The 14,903-nt window shown below is 38.5% G+C and overlaps 1 long non-coding RNA gene across 2 annotated transcripts; it reads left to right on the top strand.

Moving 5' to 3' along the window:
- Positions 1–12,525: 12,525 nt before the first annotated feature.
- On the top strand, positions 12,526–14,347 carry LOC147481521 (uncharacterized). Of its 2 annotated transcripts, XR_015205679.1 has the most exons (6): positions 12,526–12,665; positions 12,982–13,058; positions 13,183–13,241; positions 13,362–13,603; positions 14,060–14,122; positions 14,208–14,347. It is a non-coding gene; the product is annotated as an uncharacterized LOC147481521 (long non-coding RNA). The 2 variants fall into 2 exon arrangements; XR_015205678.1 differs by having other exon boundaries at positions 13,183–13,603.
- The last annotated feature ends 556 nt before the right edge of the window (positions 14,348–14,903 follow it).

The following is a 14,903-nucleotide window of genomic DNA, read 5'->3' as shown; positions in this document are numbered from 1 at the left end:
GGGCTCTCACGAGCAAAATTTTTCTCGAAGAAGTGTATGGCCTGCTCCTCTCTGGGAAGGCCCGGTTTCAAAATTTTGCAAAAATGAAGTCGAAAAGCGTGGGAATGCGGGTGTGAAGGGTGAGTGATGGAGTTTAGGTGTAGTGTGAGTTGTGAGGATAGTTTGTATCAAGTTTATATATGTTTAAAGTTGCTAAAATGGATCGGAAAGTTGCCAAAACTAATTACGGCGGTTTCGGAAATCCTAAAATTTCCAAACTTCAGCGGAAACAACTCATATCCTGGATTGTAATTCAAACCCAGTATCTTTAGGTTGATTTTATGATAGAATGTACCTATTTAATCTAGATTTCATCCTACAATGATACTTAATCATATTTCTGCCTAAACATCCATATTTTCACCTTGACTCCACAATTAATTCTAATACGAGGGTTATACAAAAATAATGCTTGAATTGATAAAACCACCCCCAAACAAGTTGGGAAGGTGGGGTCAATATGAAACAACCATGCATAATGAAAATAAGCCCTTATATTAAAATTTCATTCGGAGTACCACTACAAAATTCAAATTACGGAAATAAAAGTTACATTACAATAAAAACAACAAAAATAAATAAAACAACAACCACTATCAAACCTCAGACTCTCTAAACACCTCGCCACTGGTGGTGGAGGGCACACTCTCTAGTGGTGGCTCCTGGGCTCCCGAAGGTCCAGCAGCAGTCGTCATTCGTCGACGACGCTCATGCCTAAATAATTTGTGTCCTCGAAGCGAGTGCGTATGAGGTGGGAAGCGTGCAAGCATATCGATCTAAACCTGGTATTTGGGGCTTCCATCTCAGCCCTGCTTTGTTCCCATCTCTCATCCTCTCTGCGGGTGCGGATCTCGAAGTTATGATGAATAGTCGCCTGTCGAGTCCGGAGGTCTGTACAGATAGTGTTTAGTGAACGCATGCCCCTATGAAGCACAGCCATGTGTTCTGCATCAGACCAACACCTCTAGAAGGCATCGCATCAAAGCGGTCAAGTCTTCCTCATCCGGAGGAGGCATCGATGTCCCCCAGCCTCCTCTTCATTCCCAGCTCCACCATCCTCTTCTTCTTCTTCTCTATCCTCAGCCCTCCTCCAAACTTGTTGGACACACTCCCTATAGATACGCGTGTTACGGTGCAGGGTAATGTAAATCCTCTCAGACGCCGGAGCTGCTTTCATCTTCAGCATGATCTTGGTGATTAACACAGGAAGAGGTGCCAAAGACTTTCCGACCCCCCTAATCATGCTCAGCAAAAACTCCAGGATACAGAAATCGTACTTCTGCTCCTGGAGTACCCATAAGACGTGGAGGCAGGTCAGACCGATGTCGCTGACCTTGTCCTTCCCTAGGACATTCCGACCAATCCACTGAGCTGTAGCCAGCTGGTTGGTCCTGAGGGATGCCTGGCGTACACAATGGGAGTTTGTATTGTAGCTCCCATTGATGACAGTCACGCCCATCAGAGGCTCTACCCCGTCAAACTGGGGCTCCTGTAGAGTGACATCCAGATGGATTCTAGGCGGAATGCCTAGAATCTCAGCCAACAGTCCAGTAGTCAACTCCCTCCTCTTCTTCCTTACCAACACAAAAATCCTACTCCCCTCCAACTCCCGGTGTTATAGAACCGTCGGACCAAGTCTTCATGGTAGAAGGCTTGGGTCGAAATTACCACAAACTACCCCAGTCTCTCTACTAGCCATTTCGTCACCGTAAAAGCGGCGAAGTGGTCGGCGATGAAAACTTGCTCCGGTATAATTCGGCGTTATTGAGCCATCTAGTGTTTGGAATGGAGTGAGGGTTTAAATATGATGTGGTGGTGGTGGTTTAACTTGACCGACTGAAAGAACAGTGGTGGTGGTGGAGTGGTGGTGGCGCAGCAACAAATTGTTGAATTTTCGGTGGGTTTTGTTATTTAAATCGGTGGGGGTTGTGGTGGTTTGGTTTTAGAGAAGATTTGGGGTTAGGATTTGATTTTTGGGCGTGGGTTTATTGTATTTTCTTTTTAATTTTTATTTTATTTAGGTTTGGAGCTTTGTTAATGGCGGTGGAAGATGAAAAACGATGATTCTTGAGAATGAATGCTGAGAATGTAAGGCATGATGCGGTGGTCGTGAAGCGGGTTGGGCCCAAGCCCAAAATCGAAATTTTTGATTTTTTCGATTTTTCTGAATTTCAAATCAAAATTCCAGCCGTTACGGTCCGATTTTTGCTTGAATGAGATATGGAAATGATCAGGAGAGAATTTCCTATCAATGATCTATAAAACACTCTATTCCGACTTCAGATGACATACGAGATAGTGGAAAATGCCTCGAAGTGCGTGCATGGCGTAAGTTATCTTGAACGAATGAACTCTAAATTAATAGATTATGTCAATCCGAGTCGTAATACAATAAAAGCGGCCTAAGCAACTCAAATGGGTCATAAAACATTTTAGTGCGAATCTGAACACCCCCCCCCAAACAAATTTTTACAACGAAGCTTAGAAAATTTGTTTTAGCGATGGGTCTTTTTGATCGATTCGAGACTTTCTAGATTACTATGTTTATTTTTATTTTTTATTTTTTATTTTATTTTTAGAAGGAAAAACAATAAACAATAAAGACATAATTCACACCATAGAGAAACATGACTCAAAAAATCGAGAAAAACATGCAAGAGTGGAAAAGCGTGAACTATGTGAACCGTGGACTTAGGATCCGGTACTTACAGCCCACACACTCCATAGGGAGGGCCGGTTTCCTTAATGGTGCACTCACCAATATATTAAAGTGAAAGGAAGTGCACCAAACACAGAAATTGAGTCGTTTATAGTCAGATACTCGAGACTTTATCTAAAACATATGTATGAATATACAGTTGATCATATATCAACAACAGAAATAGTTGTGGATCATTCTATAAATAAATACCACAGAAAACATATCCAAACACAATCAAGCACCAAGATTTTCTACGACGCAGCCTAGTGGAATGAAAGCGAAGTCGGATAACCCTATTGTGTAACCTATCATGCACCTTCTTTTTCATTTTTGAATGAGTGGGTGTTCTAGTAAATAAGTGTGGAAAGGTGAATGGTTGTGGAGAATATGGAGGATATGGATAAGTTGTAGAAAAACAGCCTGTACACAATGAGGATGTGGTTTTAGCACCGAACTCATTCATTGTGTGTGTGTATTTTGTCTCAATTCTGAAAATGAAGGTGTCAAATAGTTTGTCCTTCTGAAGTATCTGTTTGCTAGGAGGATTTAAAAAATTATGAAGCACAGGAGAAACAAAAGGATCGAGTGCAAACTCGATATTCCTTTGAAAGGGTGGAAGGAGGGGAATCGAGGTGGATGTTGTGCAAGTTAGTTCTTGATAGGGTGAATTGTCACCTACTCGAAAAAACTCATCGAATTCCTCATCTAGATTGGTCATATCCACATTACTATGGTAGTCCTCTACATCTTTGAGAAAGTCATCTATCCCGTCCTCATCAATAATATGTGTATCGACTAGTGTAGGGATGAAAATGTTGGAGTCTGACTTTCCAAAGGAAAGAATTTTGGGCATATGACTATCAGGGAACGTGTTGTTGAAATAATCTCGAGCGAAGCTCTCGATCATGCTTACCTCTCCATCCATAGACGAATCGGGTAAGCGTGTCCTTGTTTTAAAACATTGACTTCAACGACAAGATGGCCAAAAGACATGGACATTGAACCATAGCGGCAATTAATGGCGCATTGGCGGTTGCCAAGAAAGGGCGCCCTAAAATAATCGGGACGAGTCGTTAGCGACTTACGTATCGAGGACTACAAAATCAGCGGATAGTAGAAATCACGAACTTTTACCAAAGACATTTTTCGACTACACCCTTAGGATACTTAATAGACCGATCAGACTAATTACAACGTCATTTTAATGGGTTGCATCTCGTCTAGACCTATTTGTCTATACAAATAAAATGGGAGTAAGTTGACACTAGCCCCCAAGTCTAATAACGGTCGTCAGATATAGGAATCTCCTAAGGTGCATTAATCTGATGGGGCGACCGGGGTCCTTGTACTTAACAATTCCATTATTTTCGGATAAGGTTGGGAATTGTTTTATTAAAAAGGCGTCTTTTGGTATATTTGTCTTACGCCTAGTAGTACACAATTCCTTAAGAAACTTAGCATGATGTGGCAGCTTTTAATAGCTTCGAGGAAGGGAAGGTTTATAGTTAGATTCTTAAAACGCGTCCTAATCTCCTCGTAATTTGTATCCCTAGTTAACATGGCTAATTTTTGTGGAAGCGGTGGTTTTGTCTATATTTAGCAATGGTATCACCTGGATGTTTAACCGTGGCTTTTCGTTTCTTAGGTTGTGTTGTGGCATTACCTCTACGGTGGTAGGCTCTTCAGTTTCTATTTGGGGTATCTAGTAAAATAGTAGGTGTAGGGTTACTCTTGGTGGGGTAACTATAGGCATAGTTACCTTGTTATCAACCACTCTGCCAGAACGGAGAGTGGTGATGTCATTTATCTCCCCTACATTTTCATATTCATTACTAGTATTATCGGTTACCTCAAAGGCTGTGTTTGTTGTTTTAGGATTAGGTATTGCGTGACCTGGCAACACACCTTTGGTTTGGGCTTTATCTTGAGCCAACTGTTGGGTTAAATTATTAACGGATTGTAGAAGCTGTTGGTTAGATTGAGCCATGGTTTGGAAAAGTTTTTGGCTCACTTGTATGAAGGTGTCAAAGGCGATCGGTTGTGTGGGTGTAGTAGTCCGGTGTGGTGTGGTGGAACTATTTCGCGTGAATTATTTATTGGTGGATTCTGATAATTATTATTGACGGAACGATACCTCTATTAGCATTATAATTATTATAATTACCTTGACCTTGTGCTTGACCTTGTCGAGGTTGCACTTGGTTGTTATAATTATTAAAATTACCCGACCCTCGCCCTGTCGTAGTGGAGCTTGGTTAAAGCTATCGTTGGCCTAACATATTGATTATTGTACCCTTGAGGTGTGACTTGTTGGTTATTTCTCCAACCGTAGTTGGGATTTTGTCTCCAAGGGCGTTAGGTTCACTATTAATGGAACAAGCCACGTTTCATAGGCTATAGGACGATGGGAGTCGGGATGCTCGGGACTCAAAGCCGAAACTACATGGGTTTGAATTTACATTCATGACGGGATAGGCTTTTGTTGTACTGTAATGGCTTCAACCTTTTTAGTAAGTGATTCGATTAGAGTTTTAAGCTTCCGGAATCGTGTTTAATTTCAAACATCTTGGCAGCCTTTTAAGCGTATTAGTAGAACTAGCGGGCCGGGGATATCATCACTACCCCCAATTATTATTTCGCTTAGTTTGGTCCTCTAAAATTTATAAGCCTCAGAGGCTCCTTTGCTTAAGAAACTACCCCATTCATTATGTCAAGGACTTCTTTATGGTGATGTTGAAGTCCTTTGAAAAAGGCACGAACTAACGTGTCTTTTGCTAGGTTATGGTGTGGACACTCTATAAGCAGATCGGTGAAACGATTCCAAGCCTCTGAAAATGATTCATGAGGATTTTGTCGAAAAGAAATGAATCTTGGAAAGCATCTCATCCGTCTTTAGGGGTGGGTAAAATGTTCCATAAACAATTTGAACAAGTTTAGCCCACGAGTCCCGTAATTAGGGCTTTGGGCGGTTAACTAAAGACGCCTTTATCGGCTAAGGTGAAAGGGAATACCCTTAATTTAATTTGTTCCGTACCAACCGTGGGATGGTGGAATGTTGTTAGGACTTGTTCAATCCTAGATGTGTTGATAAGGTTTTCATGGTCTAAACCATGAAAAGCGGGTAACAAATTAAAAATATTTGGAGGATTCTCAAATCCCATTCCACCGGGTCCGCTAGAACGATGCAAGATTTGGGGCTATCGCTCAAGGCTTTGTAGAAGTCCGAGAGGAGTCTCTCTTTCTTCCCCATTATATCGGTGGTGTGTGTGAAATAGTAGTTAGAGGTGTAGTGGGTGGTATACTAGATAGATTTGATTGTTGATGTTGTTGTGTATTTTCGTTGGTGTTTTTTGTTCGGCGGACCTTAATCTCATGCAAGACTAAGTCGAACTTAACTAACATGCAACACTCCAAACAATTCGATATACTAGTATAAACCTCTAACGGAGATGCGAGGTATGGAAGAAAGGAATACCGATGGCGCCCTTGCTTCGCTTTATGAATAGCGTCTTGTTTACGCTTGTTGGTGTATATAGCGAGGTTAGAACACTGAAAAATATGAAAGATCAAAGTTTGAATCAAAGCGTGGAAACCGGAAATTTTAACTTCTGGCCAAGGCCAAGAGAAAAGGCCTTCGGCCGAAAGTAATTTTCAGATTAGTGTTTTTTTAGGCGGTCAGCCCAAATGGGGTGGGTCGCTTTCGGTGTGAAGTCGAAGTTCGGTGTTTTGGTCGCTTGGTATATGCGTGGTGGCGCTTCTTTGGTAGATGAAATTCCAAGAACTTAGCTGGTCGCCTCCTCCTTGTAGCGGGCCCGTGTATTTTCTCGCGAATTTGTCTTATTTGAACCGGGCAAACTACAAGATGAAACAAACAAGGGTGGGTGGGTTTAATGGGACTTAAAAATGACTACTTCTACAAGGAAAACAATGCTAAAGTGTAACTAAGATGGCAGCGGCGCCATTTGATAAAAGTGAAATGAATAGTCTACCTACGAAATGAACGATGGTTTCACAACGTAAGTAAACTAAAACTCTACTTTTACTAGTCTCAATTATCAAATCTTCTACTGTCAATGCGAATTGCACTAAGTGGAGTAGGAAGTTCGTTCCACTCCTAGTTCCCTAGCATGGATTGTTTTCTAAGTCTAAGAAATCAGTCTTAAGTCAATGAGAGATTTCCATTTAATTACTTAACTAGATTACGATGCAACTACCCACGAAATGCAACTAGTCAATTATCAGACAACTAAGGGAATGCTACATTGATTCGATGATAAGGAGTTAGAGGGGGGATTGATTCCACCTTAACTCAACTTAATCCACTAACGACGAAGTCGCCGTCAGAATCGAATTGAACTGCTACACGAGAACAATGGTTCTTCCTAATCCCTAATTACACATGGCATTTCTACCAATTTATAACTAGCATGTGAACAATTAAACCCATTCTCATGGTGAACTAATTATTTCTGGCGTGGAATAGAAATTACGACGACTCTACGATAAACGGGATCAAGCTTTCATCAAGGCTTCTCAACCCCCTCTAATGGAGTTTAGCCTTGAATCATTCCGCAATCATTCCCATTTAGATTAAAACTAAACATAATATAAAGCATTGAAATTTACTAATTTAAACAATAATGAAATCTAAATTAATGACTAAAATGAAATAAGAACAAGAATTGAAATTAGATCTAGAAATGGAAATGACAAAATCGAAATTGATAAAAAATACTACTTTATTGATCTAATTAAATGAAGAACAAGATTCAAAGGTTTAATCTAATAAAGGATTTGAAACTAATTAAATAAAACAATTAAATCTAGATCTAGAAGCTATTTTAATGGCTACTTTCTATTCTAACCTATCTACCTAACCTAACGCCCTTTTGACTCCATTAACACCGAGTCAAGCTTTTGTTTTATACATCCAGATCCAAAATCGTGCATGGGCTTGGAGCCATGTTTTGGGCGAGAATCGTGCCCAAAACCCAATTCTTCGATCAAAAGGCCTCTTCAGCTGCAGTTGGCTTCCACAGACTTTTCGTCCACTTATGCTCCTCTGATTGGGTCAAGGCTTAGACCATTGCAAAGCTCTTTCCGAGCCGGTCGTTTTGACATAAGGTAGGCCTCAATCCGAGGTCTGAGTCCAAAGATATGGCATTCGAAGTTCTCTGACTTTTGCTCCTTTATCTCGCTAAAGTGGCACATTTCGCACATAATGGACTTTGAAGCCACGAAATGCATAAAAACACGTAATCAGTATTAACTCTTACTTATTATTCACATAATTGGTCTAACAGTATGATTATTAAGGGGTTAAAACTACAGTTTTGGGCTCTTATCACCTACTTAGTTGGTTCCACGACTATTGTTTATACAGACCATGCTGCACTTAGGTATCTTCTCGTGAAGAAGGACGCTAAGCAAAGAATGATTCGTTGGATTCTTCTCCTAACTGAATTTACCTTAGAAATTAAGGATAAAAAAGGAGGTGAAAACGTAGTTGCATATCACTTATCTAGGATAACTAATGAGGATGACAGTGATTCTGAATCGATATCTAACTCTTTTCTAGATGAGCATCTTTATTCAATTTTTTCTACACCTTGGTCAGCAGACATAGTAATTTTTTTAGTGTCTGAGATCATTCCTGACATATGGACCAGGAAAGAATGCAAGAGATTTTTGGCCAAAGTTAAGTTTTACTACTGGGATGAACCCTATCTTTTTAAATATTGTGCAGATTAGATAATTCGTCGTTGCATTCCCCAGTGGGAGCATAATGAAGTATTATCCTTCTGCCATAAACAATCATGCGGGAGTCATTTTATTGGAAAGAAAACTGCCGCCAAAGTTCTACAATGCGGTCTTTATTGGCCGACCATGTTTAAAGATACCCATGTGATAGGGTTATATACTAAAAACATTACTTCTGTAATAACTCTAATTCTATATATTTTGAATGAGAATCATATGGGCAAATGTTATGCATATTATATATGTTATTAGTTATATGCATGTGTCTAATATTTTATGCTGTAGATGATATGGTGTGAACACACAGAAGATTATATCATCAGTATCTTATAAAGTATAAGTAATCGTTCACAACCTAGATGGATTTGGACAAACCATTGGTAGGGTTGTAGTATAATCTGGTATTAGTCTATCTTGACTATAGGATTACACTAGTACACTTAGTGTGTATTGAACAGGACTAAGTGAGGTTGTTTCTCTTTATACTGACTATATAATAGAACAAACGCCTCTGTTATTATAGATATTTGTCCTCTTAATCAAATATAATAACGGGCACTTATGTGCATTGTACATTGCTTTAAATCAGCAATGAGTGAGATTCATTTGTGAATTAACAAACTTGATGGATTAAGTAATGACATTGTATGTAAGGTGTGTTGTTGATTATAGAAGGAATCCCTGTCCCGAAAGAAGTCGGGTTGATGATGTCCCCTTGAGGAGCTCAAAAGGATTGTCATGTAAACCCTGCAGGTAGATTTATTTCGACATGACAATGAGATTGAGTGGTACTACTCAAGGATATAAGAAGTTGATTAATGTAGTTGTCAGTAACTTGACTTAATCGACATACATTCGATATTTTAAACACGGGGAGATCAACAAGCATATAATATGGAGCCCATAAACGCTGACACGTAATTTGGGATTAGGGCGGTAGTACAACAATGACCTTTAGTGGAATAAGCCATTTGTTAACGGACTTGGGCCGTGTATTATGGGCTTAACATGGGAAGCCCAAGCCTCGAGGAGGCCCAACCCTAATTTCTCCTCATGGTCCCTGTTGTAGCCTATAAATAGAATCCCTTCTCTCCTGGCCAAAATTACTATTCACTCTGGATTGAAAAGAGAGGCAAGGAAAGATAGATCCAAAATTGGTTCTAGCTTTATAAGAAAGAAGGGGGTTGGTAGATCGTTGCCCACACAACGTCCAATCTTTTAAATGAATACAACAGAAGATCAAGAGGTTGATTTTGGATTTCATAGCTATTGGATTCTCAAAGTCATCTCAAAAGGATTTACAGGTATGTTTTCCAATCCAAAATCGTGAGAACCATTAATTTCACTGCGTGTGGTTTTCACGGTTTGTAGAAATATTCATTCTGAAATAACGGTTCCTACAACATCCACAAATAAAAACATGTATATAGAATAAGCAAATATGAACAATAAAATGCAAAAAAAATTCCCAACTGTTATGGCCCATATTCATTCATTCCATCCCGTTAGCGAACTCTTTTAGTTGCCTCATAGAAAGTCCGGGAGGGGGTTGGGGCCCTATTTGTTTTGTTTTTGTTTTAAAGAAATCGTGACCTATTTCCTTCACTAGAAACCTCAAGAAATTGCCCCATAGACCACGAACAGCAAACAGATTTCATCTCACAGAGAAAAAAAATTTCTTTTTCTGTCATGAAGGGTGGGACCAGCGCTCCAAATGTGTCTGTCCAAGGCGTGTGGTACGCTCACTTCCAGGCGCTTTAGCATGACCAGCGCTCCATGTGCGCTCCTTCCTTTTGCGACTTCTAGGTGCTTGAGCATGACCCGCGCTCCACCTGTGCTCCACGAGAAAAATTCAATTTTTCAGATCTCGATCAATCCATTTCTTGATCTTTTGAACTTTTGATCTTTACATATGATTACATCAATGATAATAAACAAATAACATGATACATACCGTGATTTAAATTACATCCACCAATAATCAAAAGATGTAAAACCAATCAATTTTTCATAAAAACAAAAATCAATCCATTTCTTTTCAGAAATCATTCTGAGCATAACAGTTAGTCTAGATGCCTGCAAAACCAAGTTAGAACAGTTCTACATCTACCAACAAATCAACCTTGCTCCGATACCAATTGTAGGAACTGTTATTTCAGAATGCAAAGTTCTACAAACTGCAAAAACCCACGCGCAACAGAATTAATGGGGTTCACAATTTTGGATTGGAAAACATACCTGTAGATCCGTCTAATCTAACTCTGAGAATCCAATAGCTATGATTCTGAATCAACAATCAACCCCTTGATCTTCTGTTGTATTCCTTTCAATAGATTGGACGTTGTGTGGGCAACGATCTACCAACCCCCTTCTTTCTCACAAAGCTAGATCCAATTATGGATCTCTCTTTCCTTGCCTCTCTTTTCAATCCAGAGTTAATAGTAATTTTGGCCAGGAGAGAAGGGATTCTATTTATAGGTTACAACAGGGACCATGAGGAGAAATTAGGATTGGGCCTCCTGACAAGCTTGGGCTTCCCATGTTCGTCCAGAACACACTGCCCAAGTCCGTCAACAAATGGCTTATTCCACTAAAGGCCATTGTTGCACTACCGCCCTAATCTCAAATTTCGTGTCTGCGTTTATGGGCTCCATATTATATGCTTGTTGATCTCCCCGTGTTTAATATATCAAATGTCCGTTGATTAAGTCAAGTTACTGACAACTACATTAATCAACTTCTTTTGTCCTTGAGTAGTACCACTTAACCTCATTATCATGTGGGAATAAATCCACCTGCAGGGTTTACAATACAATCTTTTTAAGCTCCTCAAGGGGACATCATCAACCCGACTTCTTGCAGGACATGGATTCCTTTTATAATCAACAACACACCTTACATACAATGTTATTACCCAATCTATTGAGTTTGTTGATTTACAAATGAATCTCACTCATTGTTGATTTAAAGCAATGTACAATGCACGTAATTGCTCGTTATTATATCCGGATTAAGAGGACAAACATCCATAATAACAGAGGCGTTTGTTCTTTTATATAGTCAGTATAAAGAGAAACAACCTCACTTGGTCATGTTCAATACACACAAAGGGTACTAGTGTAATCCTATAGTCAAGATAGACTAATACCAGATTATACTACAACCGTACCAATGGTTTGTCCAAATCCATCTAGGTTGTTAACGATTACTTATACTTTATAAGGTACTGATGATATGATCTTCTGTGTGTCCACACCATATCATCTACAACATAAAGTATTAGACACATGCATATAACTAATATGCATAACATTTGCCCATATGATTCACATTCAAAATATAAAGAATTAGAGTTAATACAAAAGTAATGCTTTTAGTATATAACCCTATCACATATGACTACTATACTGTACTCGTGATGTAATATTGCAGTTACTATAAAAAAAAAAATCAATTCTACTTCAAATAGGGTGCTGGCGCGCTAAAAAATAGGTTAAAGGAGCGCGAGACACACTCTAGACAGGCAAAATGAGGGCGAGGGCGCTCTCTTAAGTAAAAATAGGAGGATGAACTTTTTAGGGTCAGGTCACGGAGTTGCAGGGAGTTGGTTTCTCAACTCATATGCACTCAAATAGTAGCAGAAATAAATTAGAAAATTGTGAATAGTGAAAACAGTGATTTGGTTAGTGACTAGTGAAAACAGTTTTTATAATCTAAACACGCAATACGTAAACAAGCAAGATGGCAAACAGCGGCATTTGATAACTAAGATTTAATAGATATATGTAAAAATAGTGTTTCTACAGTACTAAAACATGCTAATAAATATATACTAATCACTACACCATAAGGCCCAATTTCTAACATACCATATTTTAGATTTCTAACGGATATATTCTTAACCAAGTAACTAACATATATAATTGTTACTTATCAAGTTATCCGTTAGTTTATTTCTTTTTATATTCTGAATTGTTTTTGAATTATTTTTCTAGCAAATAAAAGGCAAAACAATAAAGGATTAATTGTTCTACCCGACTAGAACTCTCTCAAACCCCGACTCTCTCCATGCTATTCAAATTTCAAACCTAGGGTTCCAAATATATCACACTGCATATGAAGATGAAGAAGATAAATCTGGTTCGATCTTCGATTAAAACCGGAGGTACACCGTTATTTCTCTTCCTCACTTGAAATTTTTTTCTACTTATTGTCACTCGATTTGGGAATTTGATTTTGGATGATTGAATTAGGGAGCTATTGTTGCAGAAGTCAGTTTTTCAAGTGTAGGGTTAGTTTTCCGGAAACCCAATTCATCATAAATGTAGTTTTTTTTTCTTAAAAAAGTGTAATTTATTGAGTATTTAGGGTTTCAAAAGGGAAATCTGGCTTTCAAAAGCTTCACTGAATTTCTACTTGCTAGCATGATTTTCGAGCAGCAATTAAAAGTTTTAATGAATGTTTTGATGTTTCCTTATCAGTTCCATATGGCGTCTAGAACATTTGTTGCTGAAGCAATTGCTCTTACTGACAAGAAATTGAGCATGCACATCTTTGGGTAAGTTAGTAATCATTTTTGGAGATTGTAGCTCATCATTGTGCAATTATAAATATATGCCAACGGTTCTGGTTAGAAGTGGCTTGTCGCTTGTGAATAACCTATATTTGTTTGAATGGAATAGATGATATCATTGAGATGAACAAGAAATCTAATGCAAAAGTTAATAGACAAAGGTCTTCGGTAAGTGATGAAAGTTGAAATCAAGCTTAGTCTTTTTGGCTGGATTTTTGTTAATAAGTCTTGGAAAATAATAACTCTTGTTACTTTGTGAAACTGTTTTGTCTGTCTGTGTCGAAGCAGTGTGTAGAAGAAGTAGTGGTGTTGGAAGATGAGAAGGTGGACATGGGGTTCATCTCTCGTTTCTTCGGCCGGGACCCTACTACTGTCAAGCTCAATAGACACTTAATCGGCAATGTGTTGTCCTCTTCTTCTTCCCTCACTTGGAAATCCCTACTCTCCTTCTTTGCCTCCTGTGGTTTCCCTACAGGCTGACAATGATCCTATTATAGTCCATGGCATGCTCTGCAACTCCAGAACCAAAAGTAAGTACTACTCGATCGTTATTCACTCTAGTTTTTGTTTCTTTTCTTACTACTTGTTAATTTTCTTCTTCTGTTCCTCCATCCTCATTGTTTACAAACATATATTTCACCGAACGAATAGCCTTAATGATTTTGTATTGATAAAACCACGCCCCTGAATACAAGTTTTAGTTTCACCAAACAAACTTATCCCTCATTTTTTCAGCCTCAAGGTACATTAGCATCACTATAGTTTAGGTGAATAACGGTATGGCCTCAAGGCCATAGCATTGACACCCTTATGTCTGTATGTTATTGGGGATTGGGCGAACACTTTATTGGTTAGGCAAGTTATGGTTGTGTTCTGACTTCTGAGCATAAAAAAGGGAGTCTATATATATGCCTTCTTGTAAGTGTTTGGTGATTTTTGTGAGATAAATTGCTCAAGCACAATAACTTGATCACTATCTTCCATAGGGTCAGCAGATTCCAACTTCTTCTGGAAAACAGATTCAAATCCTTACTTCTTCTGGAAAGAAGGTTTGATAAACTTAATTATTTGTTTAATTATCTTTATTTTAGAATGTTTAGTAATTGATTATTGTTGTTTTGGGATTTTGTTTAGATGTTTGTTTTGGCGGATAAATTGTTTACGAGAGATGCAGATGCTGATCATGTTGGAGTTGATGATATGACAAAATTACCTTATTTGAATGAACATGAAATTCTTTTTTAATCTTGCTAGAAGATATGCATTGAATGATATCTATGTAAAGTTTAATTGCACTAGTCAGTTTATCGTTTTAATGTGACGGAAGTTTTTATGAGGTTTAATTAATTAATTAGACAACATGTATACTGAGTGAGCATTTTTTGTAAATTGGATTGCACCAACTTATGTGTTTTTTAAATGGAAATATGTAATGAATTATATGTGTTTAAGTGGACAGTGCTTGTGATAAATATTGTATTGATTTTTTTTTTTTTTTTTTAGTATTTATGTCTTCATTTAGACACACGGGGAGCATATTGATTGTCGTTAATCCATTTACGAAACTACCACATTTATATAACGTGCACATGATGGAGCAATATAAAGGGGCTACATTCGGTGTGCTAAGTCCTCATGTTTTTGCTGTGGCAGATGCATCATATAGGTAATTATATATTAAATGGTTGCATTAGAATTGTTACCTCATTATTTGGTTCTATGGATTGGAACGTGTGTTTGGGTACATCCGATTTGTTGGGCAATGGTGAACGAGGGTCGTAGTTAGTCTATTTTGATCAGTGGAGAAAGTGGTGCTGGAAAGACAGAGAC

This window comes from Coptis chinensis, chromosome 8 (assembly GCF_015680905.1).
Source record: "Coptis chinensis isolate HL-2020 chromosome 8, ASM1568090v1, whole genome shotgun sequence".
NCBI classification, from domain to species: domain Eukaryota; kingdom Viridiplantae; phylum Streptophyta; class Magnoliopsida; order Ranunculales; family Ranunculaceae; genus Coptis; species Coptis chinensis.
This window is presented reverse-complemented; position numbering and strand designations above follow the sequence as displayed.